This window comes from Etheostoma cragini, chromosome 23 (assembly GCF_013103735.1).
Source record: "Etheostoma cragini isolate CJK2018 chromosome 23, CSU_Ecrag_1.0, whole genome shotgun sequence".
Classification (NCBI taxonomy): domain Eukaryota; kingdom Metazoa; phylum Chordata; class Actinopteri; order Perciformes; family Percidae; genus Etheostoma; species Etheostoma cragini.
The window spans coordinates 6084958-6096119 of NC_048429.1; the positions used below are offsets into that span (position 1 = coordinate 6084958).

The 11162-nt window shown below is 38.6% G+C and overlaps 1 long non-coding RNA gene across 1 annotated transcript; it reads right to left on the reverse strand.

The window, feature by feature from the left end:
- Positions 1-9767: 9767 nt before the first annotated feature.
- Positions 9768-11162, reverse strand: LOC117938462. Its single transcript, XR_004655398.1, has 2 exons — positions 10307-11162; positions 9768-10259 (listed from the first exon to the last, which is right to left on the reverse strand). It is a non-coding gene; the product is annotated as an uncharacterized LOC117938462 (long non-coding RNA).

The window sequence follows — 11162 nt, forward strand, 5'->3', positions numbered from 1 at the left end:
TGTGCTGTCAGACTACTTAGGAACCTTAACAGGGTTTTTTTATAAATATAATTTACTAACAATTATCTCCCGGTAGACACTATATCAGAATAAATCATTGCCCCTATACAGTATGGGTCCTTATGGTAATACTTTTGATGCTTGTGTACTTTCTTGCAGTGAGTTAAATAACATGTCAGCATTAGAGGTGTAAACAGGCCTTAAAAGTTAGGCGCGACAAGGCCGTCTGGTCGGGCAAACATTTTTTGCTCTAATCAGCATGTTAAGTAAGGAGCTTAAGCCCGGCTTTAAAGACTAAAAGCAGGGCGGAAAAATAGCCTGGATCGCTCTAAATTAAAAAAATACACTAAGCAACACCTGTTAAACTCACTACTCAATATCTTTGCTTTTTTTGTACATAAACCGTTGAAAAAAATAAATAAATAGGTTTATAAGTCTTCTTTATAAGTTCTGGGTCGACAGGTAATCAAGAAATAGTTCAAATCCATGACACCTGCTAAAAAAACAAACACACAAATTGTCATTTTTACATTTCTGTTTAAATATAAACAAACAAACTGTCAATAGAGCGTGGTACTGATCATCTCATCTGACATGCACATACGTTTATTTCCCAAAAATGTTGAATTGGTCCTTTAAGACTAATTCAAATTAAGCAGGGTTTCATAAGTTCTTGAAATACAATCATTAAAAAGACCCTGTCTTATTTTCTGCTAAAATGCAATGGATTTTTTGCTTAATTGTAGGTAAAGTAAAAGTAATCTATCACTGATTCCAAGCTTAGACAGGCCACATGGTAAGCGGTCCACAGCAGTGCCTACTGTGTATTCAAATGCATTGACACATCAAGGTGCCCCATTTAATGAGCATCCTTCTTGGGCCCTCTTGCTTGAATAGGCAGAGAGGAGCTCCTCAGAACGAAACCATTAAATCAAATTAAGCCATCCGTCATCGTGAATGGTCACATCTCATAATGACAAGAGTGAAAAAATCATCACTGACTTTGATCCCATTTCAATCGTCCAAGTCTAAACCTGCAAGTCTAGTTCCTGTGTGCATGTTGCTGTTTTTGGCAGTTCTACAAATGAGTAAACAAATGTTTTATAAAATAAGCACATGAAAGATAAGCAGATAAACTGCACAAACAGAGAAGCTTCCCGAGGCTAAACCAGACTACAAGCCCACACAGCTGGCTCCAGTCATTCAGCTCCAGGTCTGTCTGCCTTCGCTTCAGTTCAGCAGCAGCAGCACTAATGGTTTAAGACATCCAACGTTGAATGCTAAATGGTGCAAGAGAGCTGGCACTAGTAAATACAATGTCTTCTATAGAAAACCATGTTAAAAAGTGACTCAGTTAGTTGCTTAGTCAAACTCAGAAGTAGCCGAGACAACCTTAAGGTCCAGTTGACAGCCTTTAATGTAAATAGAAACTTATTTAGGGCTTGTGATAAACTGTCTGATGGTTCTCGTTCCCTGCTAGTCTAATTCATATCTGATTGATGGTTTTTATTTTCATTTACTTTCTAACAGGTCTAAGGCTGAAGCATGGGCGTATTCTGGTTATTATAAGAATGAAGATCAGATTGGGGATTCTGTCTGCAGAACATGCAGGAAAATAGTTGCTGCTAGAGGCATTGAAAACACTTTTAAAAATACAGTGAAAACACCGAAAACCGTGACAATTTTGGTCACTATAACCTAGAGGTTAAATTTTCCTACGGTTACATCTCTTTTTTCCACAAACTTAAATGACTGGCTTCTCTCCTGTGTAACCGACCTCTTCAGACCCAATAACTGCGGAGTGAGCTTCTTATTGACGCTGTGTGTGACCTTCTAGCTGAACTACTTTAGTTTCCTCCAATCAAAAATAAAAACTAAATTAATGACCAAGGTTTTTTAGTCTTAGTCTTAAACTGAAGTTTCTTTGAATAACTTTAAAGTGTTGTGTTGAGAACAGAATTATAACATATAATGGAAATAAACAAGGCTATTCTGAAAGACATGAATACATGTACATGATCATCAAATTGGGCTTTAGGAAGTTATGTTGAGTATGTTGCACATTTCTTTGACATTTTATGAATAGATATTAATTGAGAGAACTGGCAGATGAATCAATCATGAAAATCCTTAACTGTATTTTTAAAATAGCATTGTTGTTACCGAATGTTATAAAAACATAATAGCAAGAACAGGTTTTTTGGAGAGGGAGTGTATAATTATATAAACTATGTTTTGAAGTATACAAGCAATAATACTTTCATATGTAGCTCCATTTGTTACATAGGGAACCGTTCCTAAAAAACCCGACGCATGTAGATATATTTAGATAAACACGTGCGCTCAGGGGTCAGTTGAATGTTTTTAACTTGCATGTGATTTTTTTAATGCATGAATAACATTTAGAATGGCGCAGCTCATATTTGTTGTGTTTCAAATGCCTCAATGTGACCTGTTACTTGCTCATCCTTTTATATTCTTCAGATGATAATTGCAGCCTTTGGAGATTGAAAGATCATCTGCTTTTAGATGTACAATTTTTTCATCTATCCCACGGAAGCTCTTTGTGTAATAACTATGCGTTGGAGATTTTAAAGAGCTCAGATTTGATATTTAAGTGCAGTTTTGTTTAGCTCTCGTTAAGAAGACACGTGCTGTAAACATTAAGAGTTGAATCTTAGGACCTTATAATCTGATCAGTACACAACATGCATATCCCAGCCATAACGCTGGTAAGATAAAAACCCACCGTCACTCTACTCAGCCTTAAGAGGCTTTAAAAACTGCTGCTGAACTTTAGGTGGCCTGCACTTTCCCTCCCATCACGAATCTTGTTCACGCGTACAAAACCAGATTAAACCATGAAGCTCTGTCTGGAGTAGTGTGTGTGTGCTTGTGGATGCATTTGGGTTTTATCTGTTGGGAGCAGCACCTTGCCTCATCCTAAAAACTGCTGGCTGCTGCTAAGGTTTGGATAATTCCAGCCTAATAACTGTTGAACTAATTCTGCGCTGCAATACATGGACGAGTGACAGAGACTGTGTGATTGAAGAGGCAGCAGCAACACAATGGGGACAAATGAGTTGTCAAGCAAGACAGCTTGATTGTCTGCCTCAAAAGGCATGTTGTATAATGTGTGATTTCAGGGTGGCCGAGTTGTTTTCGAGAAACAGAAGCTGCAAACAAGGCCGCATGTGCATGACATCATCAACAGGCTTGTTGAAGTGCCCTCGAGCAGGCGATGGACCTTTTTCTTTTGCATAAATGTCTACTTACTGTGGCTTTCATAAAACCTCGTCCAACACTCAACCAAGCAAACTTAGCCCCTATAGGGAATAATAACTAACTCACAATCTCAAACTTCAAATCAAAAATGGAATCGCCGATGCTTCCACGCCCCCATGTCACGTCCAGTCGGCTTGCCAAGCGCAAAAAAACACACGTGTTGAAGTGCTGCGAGTCAACCTCCTCTAACTTAGCTACAGCCAGTCAAACGACAGCATGGCAACTGCAGATGAAGGAGACCCTTCAACAGACCCCCCCTCCTCTTTCACTGAAGTCGTCGGGGTGGATGTATTTCGTCATAGTTTGCAGGCTCTGCTATGTGCGTGTACTAGCCTGTAGACTGCAGTTACAAAAAGAGAAAGCAGATGGCAGGTTATTTTGCTTAAGTTTCCAATTGACTGAAGATTTAAGTTATTGTTACTTTGTGCTGTTAATACATGTTTTACATTTGACAATGTAGTATGGTACATTGCAAACAAAGGTCTGGTATTATGTTGCATAAAAGTCCAAAGATGGCATAGCAACCTGTGCTTTAAAAAAAAAAGAAGGAAAAATCGAGTATCAAACCGTGACCTTAGAATTGAAAATGTAATCAAATTGAGGAGTGGGAGAATTGTTACACTCCTACTAATAACACAAAACTAATATACACTTTTTTTATCAATTCACTTAAGCTAGAATTCTGAGAAAAACTATATTATGCATGGTCTCTGCCCAGGTGGGGCTACAAATACTGATTATTTTCATTATCAATTAATCGTAAACAGGAAATAGCATTCACAATTCCCTAAAGCCCAAAGTGATGTGTTTTAATTGTATATTCTCACAGTTTAAAAGCTATAACTAGGGAAAGTTTGGTGTTTACAATAACATAACTTGCTCGAGAAAATACTTTAAAAGATTATCAATTATCAAAATAACTTAACTCCTCTTAGTGTCATGTTTTACCTACAATTTACACACAGCCAACAGTGTGTTTGTGTAGTTGAAAGCAGGACAGGACAAATAATCAAGTTCATGTCGTCTCTGGCCTTCCATAATCATCCTCCATCTTTAAGATGCTCTCAGTCAGCAACTGCTCTTCCTGACACCAATTCCATTACAAAATTCACTTCCCTACCGTATCTTGCATTCTAGTTTACATAGCAATAACTAGAGTGTTATTTTTTCTTTATATTTCTCCACCTATCTGTCCAGATCGGTGAGGGAAGGTGAAGCAGTTAAGGAGGAATGGGAAGTAGCCCAATGTAAAACGACTTCTGGCTCTCAGCCCTCTGGCTCCACGAGGGAGAGCAATAAAGGTGGTGCGCAGCTGAGCCAACAGCTGACAGGAACCAATGTTTGGCCAAGGTCGGGCGAAAACACACACACAAGGTCAGGCGCACATGCGCGCGCACGCACACACACACACACACACACACAGGATGTAAGAGCAAAACCGGGTCAAAAGACACAGGGGAATGATAATGTGGCACAAAATATTCAAGGGGTGTCAGGGAGCAGACGGACACCACTTGTGTGTGTTCTGTGTGAGGGCTGGCAACTGGGAGAGCCCTGTAATCAGTGTGTAGCTGCTGTTGTTGGCAGGCGTCCCCGGGCCTGGTACCAGGTAGAGATCACCCTTGCACATAAACATACACACACATTGTAGATAAGGCCTTTCTCGGTGTGCCTGGTTCCTTCAGTTTCCTCTCTAACAAAACTTGGCAACTCCTCCTCTAATGTGTTCCTTATTCCAGGAATAAATAAATAATTATGAATATAAAGTCTTTTATATACAAGTTAGTGTGGAAAAGATAAATTGAAGAGCCCAATTTCTAAATCTGATAGGCATATTGGCTGATAATTAGCTTATAGCAGCTATCTGAATAGGCCGATAAGTTAATGGCATAAGAAATGGCAGTACAGAAATGCCAAAGATTGGTAGTAATATAGTAAGTAGTAATTTAAAGTATTGCTAATACAATAGATAGTAGGTATACCTTTTTAATAGTTTCCCACCAGGCAGCACTGATAACTTTTTGTAAATGTCCTACTTGTATGGTACAATTCTTTGATAACCAAATCTTCGGAATTTAAGAAAAATGTTTGTTCCAAAATTGAATAGCCAATTTATTATCTGATCTGCAACCAATATCAATCTATTTGATTAATAGATTAGCCTAGTTGATCAACAGAAAGGTAATCGGACACTAATTTGCTAATCAACTGGCAGACTAATCGATAATGACAATGATCTTCAGTTAAGGTGATTGGGAGAAGATAAGTCGGGCTATGATTAGTGAAACTGCATATTTTAAAGACTTATGTGCTCAGTAGGAACCAATAGGCCTGAGTTCCACAGACAGGGGAGGGGAGATGCTAAGGGTACAAAGACGGACTATCTAACTAACACAATCAATTTCTAAAATAATTGTTATTTATTACATGACAAACACTGACTTAATTGCTACCACACACAGGGTCACTCATACCCACCAAGCACAAATTTAAAACTCTCTCTCCCGACGACATACATGTTTGATTGTATATAAACTTACCAAACCTAACTTTTTCAAAATGTGTCTGTTTTTTTTGGCTGGCTACCGCAAACATCTGCATGCACATATGCACATCGCAGAGCCACAAGAATGAAAAATAGCAAGCAGTGAAAAATTTATGAGAGGAAAGAGGGCGAGCAGAGAAAAGGAAAACAAAATGAAAGCAGACGGAAAGCCGGAGGGGAGCTTAGTTCTTTCAAAACACAACCTTTTCAAATCTCCTGGGAGTCAACATGCGACTGCAGACCTCTCACTGGGAAACTAGAAAGGTTCAAATATCAGCCCTAGCATTAGCCTACTCATCTAAACTGACATTGCTGTTAAATTAGGTTAATTAGGCTAGTAAGCCCCAGAACCTTACATTTAAAATGACTTTTTTAAGCAGATGCTGTTATCCACTGTGCAACCTGAGTAGCCAAACCCAATTCCTGATTTCACCTTTTACCATGACTTTGTTTCTGATTTTTCTTTTTATCATTCAATCAAGCAATTACACGTTAAAGCAACCAGGGCTCAGCGACCTTCGTGTGCCTTCACTCTGAGGGAAAAATTCATAAAACTCTAAATAATTTTCTAAAGGAGAAAAACACTTTTTGGAGATTGTGAACATTTTTCTGCCACTTAAGAGTGCAGCAGCAGAATTTTTCTTTAATATAACTTTATTAAGGCAAACAATATTTAGGAGTTCAAAGGACACAGCCTAATCTCCCTTTTACTCCTGATCATGCCACAGTGAATTAGTGCTTACAGTATGACATCAGAGCAGGCATCAGAGACTGCGGCAGGGAAACCCTGGCCCAGCTGCAAGCGAGAGGGGTAGGTGGTGTCAGTAGTGTGTAGACACACAGACAGCCAGATAGCTGTAATTACTTCAGCAGCAGACAAAGATTAATTAGGCAGGAGAGAGCAGAATTAATGAGGTTAGCGCACACCTCAACCCCTTTACCACTTTTAAAAGTTCACATCATTCCCCTCGAAGCTGCAAAGTGTTGACGAAGGTCGCACACAACGAAGAAAAAACAAGGAATGGATTCAACGTTTTCCATTTTGAAAAAGCCACATAGAGCCATTGTTACACAAACATGCAGTTAGAGAAAGAAGAACATTTTTATGGAAGCATACAAAGCCAGATGAATTGGCTGTTTCAAACCAGATACCTGAAACTAATCACTTCATCAAGGGCTGAAAGTCTCAGATATGTTTAATTTACACTTGAAGGCAAAGGGATCGCCGCTGATTATCTAAACTCCGCAAAGCAGTCTGTGCAGGTTTTCATTGCAAAAAAGATGAGATCAGCAAGATGTTCATTCTTTCCTCACATAGGCCCATGGCTAACTGCATGCTAAAATCAGACAGCTAAGCTTTCTTTGCTCTGATGCAAATGTGAGTAATCATGCAGAATTCATCCAATTCACCACGTACAAAAGACACCACCCAAATATTTTCTCTAATCTTACAAAACCACTTTAAAATCCTGAAAATATCCAGCTCAGACGTCACTGAGAACACACTACCCGGTATATAGGCATGTGCTGCAGAGAAACAGGCTCCCTGTACATCACCAACTATATGCTGTATAAAAATAGAAACCACTGAAGTCTGACAGCTGGCAATTTTGCATTAGCGTGTCGTATGGCAGCTCCAAGTCTTGCACCATGATTAGGCTCGTTCCCAAATCTGACTGGCAGCCATGATGCTCTGCAGTGCCTAGAAAGTTTAAAGACCCAGAGACAAATGGTTTCAAGTTCACAGTTAGATGTAATGCCGTCCTGTTTTGGCCAGATAACAAGGCCTATTGTTGTGTGCTGGAGCTGGTTGTTATTCTAAATCTATTTAAAAGGACAGATTTACCCTGATACTATACTTTCCTACCATTTCCTCCTCCAGTTGAAAGCGGTAAATATTTATGGCCACACTCACCTTCCATGTTAGCCCTCATTACACATCTGTCATCGCATAACAATCTAATTAATTAGGCACTGATGAATCACACTAGAGCTCTATCAATCAGCGCTGTATCGCATAACTCAGCTGAGGAGTGGATCCTAGCCTTCACCCAGCAATACAAATTTACTCAAAGTCAAATGATGGATGTGATGACAGGGAGGTGTTTAAAAACATCAGCCACTCGCCTCAGTACATGTGGACACCTCATATCATCATGGAGTGCAGTCCACACTGTCCTCCAGCCTGGGTGTAAATCAGTCGTGTGATTTCATTGTCAGTAAGATATAATATTTATATATCTAAAATTTGGCATTAAAGCTGCACCTGTTGTGTCTAATTTCAAAAGGGAAATTATATATTTAGCTACCATTTATATGTCATCACAAGAGGCAGCTCCAGGATCCCTAACTGCTGGTGTTTAGTTATTTGGAGAAGGTAAAATGTGAGTACAGCAATATCGATTACATTCATTCATACAATAACATCAAATTCAAAGTCACTTGAAGAGGTAAATAAAGATGTGTAAAATTGCATGGTTTTCTTAAAAGTCTATTTTTCAAATGTTCATTAAACACTGGACAAGGGACACATTGCCTGCATCAAGTGCCTTAATCGTGCTTTTTTATGATAAAGTGACCCATAATCTTTCTGTAAAAACAGGTTACACAATAGGTACCAGTGCGTTCGATCATCACTCGAAGCCCTCTGGAAAAACTTAATCTGCTTTCACAATTAACTAGATTTTTAGGGAACCAACACGTGCGCAGAAACACTGTATCCACTTTATTTCTGCAATAGCCAGCTCTCAGAGTGAGGACGATATGAGGTTGCCTGTCACCACACTAGCCACAAATAAAAACCACAGAGGCCTATGTGCCAAAGCACAGGATACCTAACCATAAATACTGGCAGCCTGTAAACACCTGGAAAGATATCATGCAATTTGCCAACAAAAATAACACAGATGTCTATTGCAAACAAACATCCGGTAAAATCACACGGCGCACTTTATCCAGACAAAGTTCATAAGCAGCTGTATGCTTAAATAATTGTATGTAATTAGTCAAATTAACATCAGCTGCAGAGGAACATCAAATGAGGTACAGTAACATGCTGTGCGCATCGGCTAATCACTGACTCACCGTACTGTTGCTGCCTTTCTCTGATAAATCATAACAAACCCTCTAGTTTCTATCCAAATCTATCACTCTGTCAAATGTATCAAACCTACATTGTACAGTGTACCTGTAAACATAAAGCTTTCACATTAAACAAGCAAAAAAGTGGTAACAGATTTGTCTTACCTTAGAAAAGGTGTTGTTTGTGGTCTTCCTCTGTTCAGAAGCTCCACCATATAAAGATTACATTTAATTCTTTTAGCCAGAATTTACCGTATGAGCGGTATGAGCTCACAGGTGTGCACGTGAGTTGATTGCTTCTTCAGGGGCAGCCGTTACTTTCATAATAGCCATTTTAGCAGGGTTAACGAATCAATACGAACTTAAATTGATGCTAACTTTCTTGCGGTTCACTTTCCCAGAGTTGTGCTCAAAATATATGCTATCGTCGTCCTCTTCTTTATTATTTGTGCGGTTGCTGGTTTGCTTCTTGGTTTCTTCCAACTCGGCTCTTGGCTAGCCCGCCACGGAGATCCTCGTTACGCCGTGTTAGTGCAGCAGCGCCCCCGTGTGGCGGGGAGAGCTATTCTCAATGGCACAATGGAACTAAGAAGTTACATGGAAACTTGCCTGATTCCAAACAGGACAGCAAATGTTCAACCTTTACTGAAAAGTGCAAATAAATGAAGACATTTGTTTTGTATCCTGTTCAGCAGGAGCTCACCTTACCTCAGTCTGGAGTTTTAGGTTTTAAGAAATGCAGGACTGATAAAATCTCATATTCTACGGTCAATAAACAGATAAATTAATAAAATGGAAATTGAATCCCTGTGAATTTCACAGGTAAAAATATCAAGACAGACACATATCATCATCATCATCATTATCACAGCGTTTGTAGTTTAATCTTTTATGACTTACACTCACATTGCACTACACTGTATAATTATCAACACATCCTGAGCAGAAAATAGTGTTTCAGGAATTTACTTAGATGGACGTTAAAGCACCAATCAGGAAGAGCACAACGTGAAAAAGGCAACAGCATTGTTCAAAAACATTGAAGTGCATCCTTACTTTTATTCATGTATTGTCTCCTATTGGCCCTGGAGTCTGGATGACTGCAATTATTAGGTTTGATATGCAAGGGTCCTTTCACAAGCTGTAATCTCTTGGTCACATATTTAAGAATAAGCAACCATTTGTATTTGTCAAATCAAAGCAAGGATCCATTTGTATGTGTTTGAACAAAGCTACATTATAAAGACTTCATGAAAGATTGTAACTCCTGCTTCTAAGTGCTCAGAACAGGAGAAGGCTCAGTAGTTTGCAACATGCAGATAAAAATGTGTGAAAAAGTGGTATAGAACTAAAAAAGAACTTTACAAAAAATAATGCCATTAACAAGCACAAAACGTGCCTTTTAACATTAGCATGTGGACATTTGATTATGAATTATACATCATTCTGCAATTTTCCTGTAGAAAACATTCACCTTTGATCTAAGTTCAAAGTACAAATTGTCCGGGTGTACAAATGGACTCACAGGCTTTTAAAAGCTTTCAGATTTAAATTTAAAAGCCTGATCTATTCATTTTTAATGCTTGTCAAAGAGCACCACAAGTTTTATCTATGCTGGTGTATTGAATCCATGTACACAAAATATACATACCCTCAAGTACCTACAGTAGTCACATTTAGACTAAGGCTGCAATGTAAATAAACAGACACAGAAGATTTTCCCTCAAAAACCATACATAAAAAATAACAAATAAAAATTAAAGTTCAAAACCATCACAGCATAAACACGATAGTTTAAGTTCATTGATCACATACAGCAGACTAGAAAATCTCTCACATCACATGCAATTAAGTTTAGCCAAAATGCAATATTGATTAACATTTATGATTCACATTTGATGCAAGGATCACATAGCCATAACCTGTTGATATTAACCCATTTCCTTTGTATTTATTATTTAAAAGATCTGCTCGAGAAGACCTGATCGTCACAAACGCTGCATGTTACTTTTTTAATGCATCTTTTCTTTCTATTTTTATAAGAGATTCTGCTCTATTTTATCTACAAAAAACATGTCTTTGCATTAACAGTACTTCCTTTATGTGTAAAACCGAGGGACTGGATCAGGAATCTTAAGACTCTTTGAGCAGTAATGGTGCATTTACACTCCCAACAGCTGATGAGCTGGATTCAACTGCCAATCTCACGGTCCAATTCTTAAGGCGTTATGCCCAACCCTAACCCATATAA